The 12,156-nt window shown below is 36.4% G+C and overlaps 1 protein-coding gene across 1 annotated transcript in view; it reads right to left on the bottom strand.

Moving 5' to 3' along the window:
* Nucleotides 1-12,156, bottom strand: part of LOC308506762 (uncharacterized protein) — a 267,868-nt gene that overhangs the window by 182,639 nt on the left and 73,073 nt on the right. The window lies entirely within an intron of this gene.

Below are 12,156 nucleotides of genomic sequence, written 5' to 3'. Positions count from 1 at the left end.
TGGGATAAAACTAAAAATCAATATGAGAAGTAAAATTGGAAAATACACACATATAACTTAAACAACATACTTGAGCAACAAATGAGTCAAATAAATTACAAGTGGAATTTTTAAAAACTTTGAGAAAAATTTTTAAAAATAACATACAAAAACTAGGAAATAAAATAAAAGCAAAACTCAGAGGGAAACATTAGATGTAATTCCATAAAATTTTAATGAACTTAAAGGATGAAATTTCACATGGGTGTCCATCAACTAGATTGGCAAGCTTACTTGAGAGCTAACTTATTTGGAGATTCTGATCTAATAAATCCAGAGACTGTAAGCCAAATAAGGAGAAGGAGAAGGGGTGGGATGATGAAGGAGGAGAAAGGAGAAGGGAAGAGGTGTCAGTGGAACTTTAGAATAAACAACCTAAATTTACAAATTAAGGAACGAGAAAAAGAAGAGCAAACTAAATGCAAAGCTAGAAAAAGAAAGGAAATAATAAAGATTAGAATAGAGATAAAATAGACAATCAAAAAAATTGAAACAATTAAACCAAAAATTGGTTTTTCAAAAAGAACAACAAAATTGTCAAACATTTGTTAGCCTAAGGAAAAAAAGAAAGAAAACTCAAATTACTAAAATCAGAAATAAAAATAGGGAATTACTACCGGTATTTCAAACTCTCAAAAAATAGAAGAGATGAGAAAACTTCTTAACTCACTGTACAAGGTCAGCATGACCCTGATAACAAGAAAACTACAGACAAATACCCCTTATATGTATAAAGGCAAAAATTTTCTACAAACAATAGCAAACTGAATTCAGAAGCATAGTAAAAGGATTATAAACCATGACCAACTGTGATTTATCCCAGGAATAGAGACTGGTTCAGCATGCAAATATCAGTGTAATATACCACATAAATAGAATGAAGGGGGTAAAAAACATTGTCATCTCAACTGATGCAAAAAACAAAAAAAACAGACTTCATAGAAATGGGGGTGTGAGGTGACTCTCTTGAAATCTCCCCTGGAATTTACAACACATTGAACAGCTATAATTCCACAAATGACTCCCTGAGCAGCAGACAGGCAAGACCAAGAGACGCGCAATTGAAATCATCTAAAGATGGTCGAATTGGGTGAGCAGAGAGGGAGGGAAGGGGGAACTGCAGAGACGTGAGCCAAGCATGCCACAGGATGGTCTCAGATAAGAGCTCGGAGCTCCTAGAGCCATGCATTCTGCAGCTACCCCAGCCATAGGAGAGGAAAGAATTCAGACTGCTAGCGCTCCCCTTATGGCCCACAGTCCCACCTATGGGATCAACATATAACACGGCTGAACCCAATGCTCAAGGCAGAGACCTTGGAACAAACACTGAGGGAGAAAGGAGGAAAACAGTGGTTTAAGCTCTCTCTGCCAAGGAGAGGCCAGAAGACAGGCATAGAGCCTAGACACCCCTTCCTACTCTCCCAGAGCTCACCCCACCACCATCTGCCCAGTACTAGAAGCAGAATGGAAGCAGTGTCACACCAAAAGAACAGAAAATTTGCAGTGCTGAAAACTGCAGCCCCACAGCCACAAACTCTCTGCCCAACTAGTTCCAGCGAAGGGGAGGGAGCCGTGGGTGCAGGACTGGCTGTGCTGGTGGTCAATACCATTGCTCAGTGCCACCTCTCAAAGCCCACTCTGCTCCTGCCCCCACCTATCTGGGAGGATCCCTGTAGGGATAAACAGAGCCACTGAAACCCACAGGTTTTGAAACTGGTACAGGAAGAACTTTGGAACTTCAGAAGCTCTCCATATCCACACATGAAGATAGTGCCCTGACACCCAGGCCATCTGCTAACAGAGAAGAAACACAACTTCCCCCCCAAATGCGTAAGAAGCTGAAACAGTGCAGAGAAAATATAACACTGCAGTGAGAGAGATTTTAAGGCTGCAGCAGAAGAGAAAATAAAACATTTCAGCAACACTACTGGAAAGCAAAACAAAGAACTCTTCCTATCAACCTGTTGCAGAATCCACTCATGTAGATGCCTAGGAAGAGAAATAATCATTCATTAACTGCCGTGAAACTAAGGTAATAAGGCAGCTCTGAAAGAAAATGAAATGTCTCCAGAAAATAAACTTAAAGACATGGAGATATGTGACTTACATGACTGACATTTCAAGAATGCAATTCTTAAAAAACTCAATGAGATGCAAGAAAACACAGACAGGCAATTTAATGAACTCATAAACACAATCAAGAACAAAATGAACATTTTACCAAAGAGACTAAAGTTTTAAAAAAGAACCAAATAGAATTTCTGGAGATCAAGAACTCGATAAAAGAAATGAAGAAAGAAATAGCTACCTGAGGTAATAGAGCTGACTAGATAGAGGGAAGAATCAGTGAATCAAAGGTAAAAATCTGGAAATGACACAAATGGAAGAAGAGAGAGCCTTGAGAGTTTAAGAAAATGAAAAAACACTACAAAAACTTTCTGACTCTATCAGAAAGAGCAATATCAGAATGATGGGCATACCAGAAGGAGAAGAAAGGGAGAAGGGAACAGAGAGTATATTCAAACAAATAATTGGTGAGAACTTCTCAAACTTGTGGAAAGAACTGGATCCCAAAATCCAAGAAGTAAATAGAACACCTAATTATCTCAATCCCAAGAGGCCGTCTCCAGGACATATTGTATTGAAGCTGTCAAAAATTAAGAACAAAGAAAGAATCCTCAAGGCATCCAGGGAAAAGAAGATGGTAAACTACAAAGAAAAGCCCATTAGGTTATCATCAGATTTTTCAACAGAAACTATACAGGAGGGGGTGGGATCAAATATTCAAACTATTGAAAGAGAGAAACTATGAGTCAAGAATAATATATCCAGCAAAGATATCCTTTAGACATGAAAGAGGAATAAAGACCTTTCCAGACAGACAGAAGGTGAGATTATTTTCTAACGCATGACTTGTACTACAAGAAATATTGAAGGAGGCTATTTGAACTGAAACAAAAGAGCAAAAGAATACAGAACCATGAGTAGTATTACAAACAGACAGATAGAAGTAGGAAAGGGCAAGCCCTACACCAAATGAGACACTCTATACTTAAAGATGACGTACAGGGTAAAGAAGGAAAAAAAAAAAAACACTTAAAAAAACAAACTAAAAAGTTACAGCTAGCTGGTATAGCTCAGAAATCAACTCACACCATAAATAACATAAATAACATAAATTTCTGACAACAAAAACATAAAAGGGGAGAGAGTACAGGTATGAACTGGCTAAGGGATGAAGAAAGGTAGCATGCTGAACAAAATGGAATACTCTAAATATGAAACTTTCTTTTACATAAAGTAATGGTAACCACTCAAAAAAAAATCCAGAACTGAAATTTATAACAAAATTTTTTAAAAAGAAGAATGGGAGGCAAACATCATAGAATAAACCACACTGAAATAGCAGACAGCACAAAGAGGCAAAGAAACAATGGAGACTCCATCCACCAGAATACCAAAGATAAAATAATAGAAAATCCTCATATATTAATAATCACCCTAGATATAAATGGACTGAACTTATTAATAAAAAGGCACAGAGTAGCAGATTGGATCAAAAAACTAAATCCAATCATACGCTATCTCCAAGAGACACATCTCAGCTACAAGGACAAGCATAGACTCAAAGTGAAAGGGTGGAAATTGACACTTCAAGCAAATGGTATCCAGAAAAACGCAAGTGTAGCCATACTGATATCAGATGAAAGAGACTTCAGGATAAAAAAGGTAACAAGAGACAAAGATGGACATTTCATAATGGTAAAGGGGACTATACAACAAGAAGACATAACAGTCATCAATATTTATGCCCCCAATCAGGGAGGACCAAAATATACCAAGCAACAACTAACAGAACTAAAGGGAGAAATTGACCAAAACACAATTATAGTAGGGGACATAAATACATCATTGACAGGTATGGATAGATCATCCAAACAGAAAATAAATAAAGAAATATCAGTCTTAAATGACACCTTAGATGAATAAACATAATTGACATTTATGGAGTACTTCATCCTAGAACATCAGACTATACATTCTTTTCTAGTGTACATGGGACACTCTCAAGGATAGATCATACATTGTGACATAAAATTAGCCTCAGCAAATTGAAGAAGATTGAAATCATACCAAGCATATTCTCTGATCACAAAGCTTTGAAATTGGGTATGAACATCAAAAATAAAGCAGGAAAATCCACAATTATGTGGAGACTAAACAACATAATTTTAAAGATTGACTAGGTCAAAGAAGAAATAAGAGGAGAGATTGAGAGATACATAGAAACAAATGACATTGAAAATACATCCTACCAAAATTTTAGGGATGCAGTGAAAGCAATTCTAAGAGGGAAATTTATATAATTTAAAGCCTACCTCAAGAAAGAAGAAAAATTCCAGATAAATAACTTCACATAACACCTTAAAGGACTAGGAAAAGAACAAATAAAATCCAAAGTCAGCAGAAGGAGGGAATTAATAAAAATCAGAGCAGAACTAAATGAAACAGAGAACAAAAACACAACAGAAAAAATTAATGCAACAATGAGCTGGTTCTTTAAAGAGATTAATAAAATTGACAAACCTTTGGCTAGACTCATTAAGATAAAAAGACAAAAGATACAAATAAGCAAAATCAGAAATGAAAGAGGGGAAATTACCATTGATGCCACAGAAATACAAAGGATTATCCAAGAATACTAAAAAGGATTACATGCCACCAAATTCAATAACCTGGAAGAAATAGACAAGTTCTTAGAAACATATAGCCTTCCTAATCTGAATCATGAAGATTGGAAAATCTAAATCAATTGATCAACAGTAAGGAAATTGAATCAGTCATCCAAAACCTTCGCAAAACCAAAAAGTCCAGGACCAGATGCCATCACTAGTATACTCTACCAAACATTCAAAGAGGATCTAATATCTGTCCTACTCGAACTCTTCCAAAAAATTGAAAAAGATATAATACTCCCTGATTCATTTTATGAGGCCAACATTACCCTGACACCAAAACCTGGTAAGCATAACACAAAAAAAGAAAATTAAAGACCAATATCTCTGATAAATACAGATAAGAAAACCCTAAACAAAAGTCTAGCAAATCGAATGCAGCAATGCATTAAAAAGATTATACATCATGACCAAGTGGAGTTCATTCCAGGGGCACAATGATGGTTCAACATACTCAAATCCATCAATGTGATACACCACATAAACAAAAGAAAGAACAAAAATCATATGATTATATCAAAAGATGCAGAAAAAGTGTTTGACAAGATACAACATCCATTTATGATTAAACACTTAATAAAATAGGTATAGAAAGAAAATATCTTAACATAATAAAGGCCATATATGACTAACTCTTAGCTAATATCATAATTAATGGTGAAAAACTGAAGCCCTTTGCTCTACATTCAGGAACATGACAGGGCTGTCCCCTATCACCTCTACTTTTCCACATAGTATTAGAATTCCTAGCCAGAGTAATCAGGTAAGAGAAAGAAATAAAAGGCCTCTGAATTGGGAATGAAAAAGTTAAATTGTCACTTTTTGCAGATGACATGATTGTATATGTAGAAAACCCTAAAGACTCCACCACAAAGCTATTAGAAACAATAAACAAATATAGTAAACTTCCAGCTACAAAATCAATGTACAAAAGTCCGTTGCATTCCTATATACTAAGAGTGAAATCTCATAAAATGAAACAAAAACAATTCCTTTTGCAAACAATGCCTCTGATACGGAGCTAATATCCAACATACATAAGGAACTCATACAACTCAACAACAAAAAAACAAATAATCCAATTAAGAAACGGGCAGAGGACCTGAAGACACATTTCTCCAAAGAGCACATACAAATGGCTGATAGACATATGAAAAAATGTTCAACATCACTAATCATCAGAGAAATGCAAATAAAAACCACAAAGAGATTTCACGTCACACCAGTTAGAATTGCTATCATCAACAAGATAATAAGTGTTGGAGAGGCTGTGGAGAAAAAGGAACCCTCATACACTTGGTGGGAATGCAGATTGGTGCAACCACTATGGAACGCAGTGTGTAGGGTCCTCAAAAAATTAAGAATAGAATGAGCATATGATCCAGCAATCCCTCTCCTGAGTATATACCAAAAAAACCTGAAAACATTTATTCATAAAGATATATGTGCTCCAATGCTCATCGCAGCTTTATTTACGGTGGCCAAAACATGGAAACAACCGAAGTGTCCACCGATAGATGATTGGATAAAGAAAATGTGACATATATACACAATGGAATACTATTCTGCCATAAGAAAAGAAGAAATAGTACCATTTGTGACAACATTAATTTAGAAAAAGAAATAAAGCATTTGACATCGTACACATTTTCATGATAAAAACACTCAACAAACTAAGAATAGAAAAGAAATTCCTGAACATGATAAAGGGCATTTGTGAAAAATCTACAGGTAATATCATCAAAGGTAAAAGAATGAAAATTTCCTTATAAATCAGGAAGTCAAGGAAGCTCGTTTTCATGACTTCTATTCAATGTTATACTGGAAGTTTTTGGTAGAGCAATTAGCCAAGAAAATGAAGTTTTAAAACATCCAAATTGGAATGGGAGAGATAAAATGATCTCTATTAACAGATAATATGATTTGATATATAGAAAATCCTAAAGATTCTATCACAAAAAAAACAAAACCAACAAAACTGTCAGAGTTAAATGATCTCAGCAAAGTTACAGAATACCAGCTCAACACACAAAAATCTGTTGCATTTCTATACATTAGTATTGAGCAATATGAAAAAGAAATTAAGACAATAATTTTATTTACAATAGCATCAAAATAACAAAATTCTCAAAAATAAACTTTACCAAGGATGTGTAACACCTATACTAGGAATACTTCAAAACATTGCTGAAAGAAATTAAAGAAGACCTTAATAAATGTAAAGACATCTCATTCATGGATTGGAAGACTTAATATTGATAAGATGTCATTATTATCCAAAGTAATCTATAGATCCAATGTAATTCCTATCAAAACCCTAATTGCCTATTTTGCAGAAATGGAAAAGCTGATCCTAAAAATCATATGGAATTGCAAGGGGCCACAAAAAGCCAAAGCCATCTTGCAAAAGAAGAACAAGGTTGGAGGACTCACACTTTCTGATTTTTAAACTTACTACAAAGCTACAGTAATGAAAACTGGGTCATACAGGCATAAAGATAGACATATAGATCAATAGTACAAAATTAAGAGTCCAGAAATAAACCCTATACGTCTGTGCTCAATTGGTTTTTGACAAGAGTATAAGACTAATGGGGAATGAATAGTGTCCTTAACAAACAGTGATAGGAAAAGTAGATATGTACATGCAAAAGGGAGCTGGAGTTTTATCTCACACACTACACAAAATTTAACTCAAAATGGATCAATGAACTAATATAAAGAAAATGTAAAGAGGTTGGGTAAAAATAGCTGCGTGAGGTGAGCCTCTGTAGCGCTCCCCTGGAATTTACAATGAATCGGACAACAATAACTCCACAAAGGACTCCCTGCACAGCAGACAGGCAAGATGAAGAGGCCCACTACTGAATTCACCTCCAGGTGGGTGAATCCTGCGAGCGGGGGAGGAGGGAGAGGAGAAGTGCAGAGATGGAGCCGTGCGGGTGCAGGACGCAGACCTAGCTCAATGCTCCGTGCTCACTGCATCCCGGAACTATAGCAGCTGCAGCTGCGAGAGAGGGAAGGACTTAGACTGCTAGGGCTCGGCTTATGGCCCACAAAGCTGAGGGGGTAGCATATAAAACGGCTGAATCCAACATTCGCTCACGGCAGATCTCGGAGCAAAGACGAAGGGAAGAGGGCTGAAATTGGTGGTTTAAGCCCTCACTGCCCAGTGGAGAATGGAAGCCTTAGGCATGGAGATAAGCCTACCTCCCCCTACCCTCCCAGAGCTCGCTCCGCCCCCACCTGCCCAGTGCTAGAAACGATAAAGTAGCAGTGTCAGATCAAAGGACAGAATATTTGCTGCTCTGAGAACTGTGGACCGCAGACACAGATTCGAAGCTCAACTAGTCCCCGCAAAGGGGAGGGAGCTGTGGAAGCAGGACTGGCTGTGGTGGTGGTCGCCACCATTGCTCTGGGCCACCTCTCACAACTCACCCCGCCCCTAGCCCCACCTATCTGGGCGGATCCCTGCAGGAGTAAACAGAACTGCTGAAACATACGGGCTCTGAATCTGGTGCAGAAAGAGCTTTGGAACTTCAAAAGCTCTTCGCATACCTATCAACCTGTTGCAGAAGCCACTCCTGTAGATGTTTAGGAAGAAAAATAGTAAATCAGTGATTGCCATGAATAACCAAGGCAACAAGATAGCTCAGAAAGAAAGAAAAAAGTCTCCAGAAAAGGAACTTAGAGTTATGGAAATATGTGATTTAAATGACAGAGAATTCAAGATTGCAATTCTGAAAAAACTGAACGAGATGCAAGAAAACACAGAAAACACAGAAACACAGAAAGGCAAGAAAACACAGAAAGGCAGTTTAATGAACTCAGAAAAGAACACCATGAGCATTTTACAAAAGAGATTGAAATTTTGAAAAAGAACCAAATAGAATTTCTGAAGATTAAGAACTCAATAGAAGAAATTAACAATAAAATATCAAGCTTAGGCAGTAGAGTTGACCAGATGGAGGAAAGAATCAGTGACATCGAAGATAAGAACCTGAAATTTACACAGATGGAAGAAGAAAGAGACTTGAGATTTATAAGAAATGAAAGAACTCTACAAGAACTTTCTGACTCCATCAAAAAGAGCAATATAAGAATAATGGGCATACCAGAAGGAGAAGAAAGAGGGAAGGGAACAGAGAATATATTCAAACAAATCGTCGATGAGAACTTCCCAAACTTGTGGAAAGAACTGGATCCTCGAATCCAAGAAGCAAATAGAACACCTAATTACCTCCAGCCAAACAGGCCTTCACCAAGGCACATTGTATTGAAGCTGTCTAAAATCAATGACAAAGAAAGAATCCTTAAGGCAGCCAGGGAAAAGAAGACAGTAACTTACAAAGGAAAGCCCATTAGATATCATCAGATTTCTCAGCAGAAACTCTACAAGCTAGGAAGCAATGGAACCAAATGTTCAAACTATTGAAAGAGAGAAATTATGAACCAAGAATAATATATCCAACAATGATCTCCTTTAGATATGAAGGAGGAATAAAGACCTTTCCAGACATCCAGAAGCTGAGGGAATTTTCTAATACACAACCTGCACTACAAGAAATACTAAAGGAGGCTATTCGACCACCATCAACAGGGACAATTTGTGGCAACATAAACATAAAAAGGGGGAGAGTAAAGGCCTGAACTGGAATATGGGAATAGAGAAAGTAAGCATACTGAAGAAAATGGAATACTCTAAATATCAAACTTTCTTTTACATAAACTTAGGGGTAACCACTCAAAAATCATCCAGAACTGAAATATATACTGTAATAAAAGAAGAAACAGACAGAAACATCACAGAATACCACCACACAGAAATAATAGACAACAACAAAAAGGCAAAGAAACAATGGAGACACAGCCTTACCAGAACACTATAGATAGGACAGGAAATCCTCACATATCAATAATCACCCTAAATGTAAATGGGCTGAACTCACCAATAAAGAGACACAGAGTAGCAGATTGGATCAAAAAACTAAACCCAAACATATGCTGTCTCCAAGAGACACATCTCAGCTACAAGGACAAACATAGACTAAAAGTGAAAGGGTGGAAATTGACATTCCAAGCAAATGGTACCCAGAGAAAATCAGGTGTAGTCATAAGATTTCCTGTGAAACAGACTTTAGGGTGAAAAAGATAACAAGAGACAAAGATGGACATTTCATAATGGTAAAGGGGACTATACAACAAGAAGACATAACAGTCATCAATGTTTATGCCCCCAATGAGGGAGCACTGAAATATACCAAGCAACTACTAACAGAACTAAAGGGAGAACTTGACCAAAACACAATTATACTAGGGGACTTAAATACATCATTGACAGCTATGGATAGATCAACCAAACAGAAAATAAATAACAAAATAGCAGCCCTAAATGACACATTATATGAAATGGACATAATTGACATATATAGAGCACTTCATCCTAAAACATCAGACTATACATTCTTTTCTAGTGTACATGGAACATTCTCACGGATAGACCATATATTGGGACACAAAATCAGCCTCAGCAAATTTAAGAAGATTGAAATCATACCAAGCATATTCTCTGATCACAAAGCTTTGAAATTGGATATCAACTGCAAAAAGGAAGCAGGAAAAAACACAAATACGTGGAGATTAAACAACATACTTTTAAAGAACGACTGGGTCAAAGAAGAAATTAAAGGAGAGCTCAAAAGATACATAGAAACAAATGACAATGAAAATACATCCTACCAAAATTTTTGGGATGCCGCGAAAGCAGTTTTAAGAGGGAAATTTATGTCATTAGAGGCCTATCTCAAGAAACAAGAAAAATCCCAAATAAATAACCTCACATTACACCTTAAAGAACTAGAAAAAGAAGAACAAGCGAAACCCAAAGTCAGCAGAAAAAAAGAAATAACACAAATCAGAGCAGAACTAAATGAAATAGAGAACAAAAAGACAATTAAAAAAATTAATGTGACAAAGAGCTGGTTCTTTGAAAAGATTAACAAAATCGACAAACCCTTGGCTAAACTCACTAAAATAAAAAGAGAGAAGACACTAATTAACAAAATCAGAAATGAAAAAGGGGAAGTTATCACGGACAGCACAGAAATACAAAGGATTATCCAAGAATACTATGAAGGACTATATGCCACCAAATTCAATAACTTAGAAGAAATGGACAAGTTCTTAGAAACATGTAGCCTTCCAAGGCTGAATCATGAAGAACTGGAAAATCTTAACAGGCCGATCACCAGTAATGAAATTGAATCAGTCATCAAAAACCTTCCCAAAATCAAAAGTCTTGGACCAGATGGCTTCACCAGTGAATTTACCAAACCTTCAAAGAGGATCTAATACCAATCCTGCTCAAACTCTTCCAAAAAATTGAAGAAGAGTCAGTACTCCCTAACTCATTTTATGAGGCCAACATTACCCAGATACCAAAACCTGGTAAGGACATCACAAAAAATGAAAACTACAGACCAATGTCTCTGATGAATACAGATGCTAAAATCCTAAACAAAATTCTAGCAAATCGAATACAACAATGCATTAAAAAGATTATTCATCACGACCAAGTGGGGTTCATCCCCGGGGCACAAGGATGGTTCAACATTCGCAAATCCATCAATGTGATACATCACATAAACAAAATAAAGAGCAAAAACCATATGATTCTATCAATTGATGCAGAAAAAGCATTTGATAAGATACAACATCCGTTTATGATTAAAACACTTAATAAAATTGGTATAGATGGAAAATACCTCAACATAATAAAGGCCATATACGACAAGCCCTCAGCTAATCTCATAATTAATAGTGAAAAGCTGAAGCCCTTTGCTCTATGTTCAGGAACACGACAAGGTTGTCCCCTATCACCTCTACTTTTCAAGATAGTGTTGGAAGTACTTGCCAGAGCAATCAGGTAAGAGAAAGAAATAAAAGGCATCCAAATTGGGAATGAAGAAGTTAAATTGTCACTCTTTGCAGATAACATAATGCTATATATAGAAAACCCTAAAGACTCCACCAAAAAGCTGTTAGAAACAATCAATGAATACAGTAAAGTGGCTGGCTACAAAATCAACGTACAAAAACCCATTGCTTTCCTATATACCAACAATGAAATCTCAAAAAAGGAAATAGAAAAAACAATTCCTTTTGCAATTGCAGCAAAAAGAATAAAATACGTAGGAATAAACTTAACAAGGATGTGAAGGATTTATATGCTGAAAACTATAAGACATTTTTGAAAGAAATTGAAGAAACACAAAGAAATGAAAAGACATTCCATGCTCATGGATTGGAGGAATCAACATAGTTAAAATGGCCATATTACCCAAAGCCATATACAGATTTAATGCAATCCCCATCAAAATCC

Source organism: Rhinolophus hipposideros, assembly GCF_964194185.1.
Source record: "Rhinolophus hipposideros genome assembly, chromosome: 13".
Taxonomy (NCBI): domain Eukaryota; kingdom Metazoa; phylum Chordata; class Mammalia; order Chiroptera; family Rhinolophidae; genus Rhinolophus; species Rhinolophus hipposideros.
Note: the sequence above shows the minus strand (reverse complement) of the source record. Positions and strands in the feature narration are given on the sequence as shown.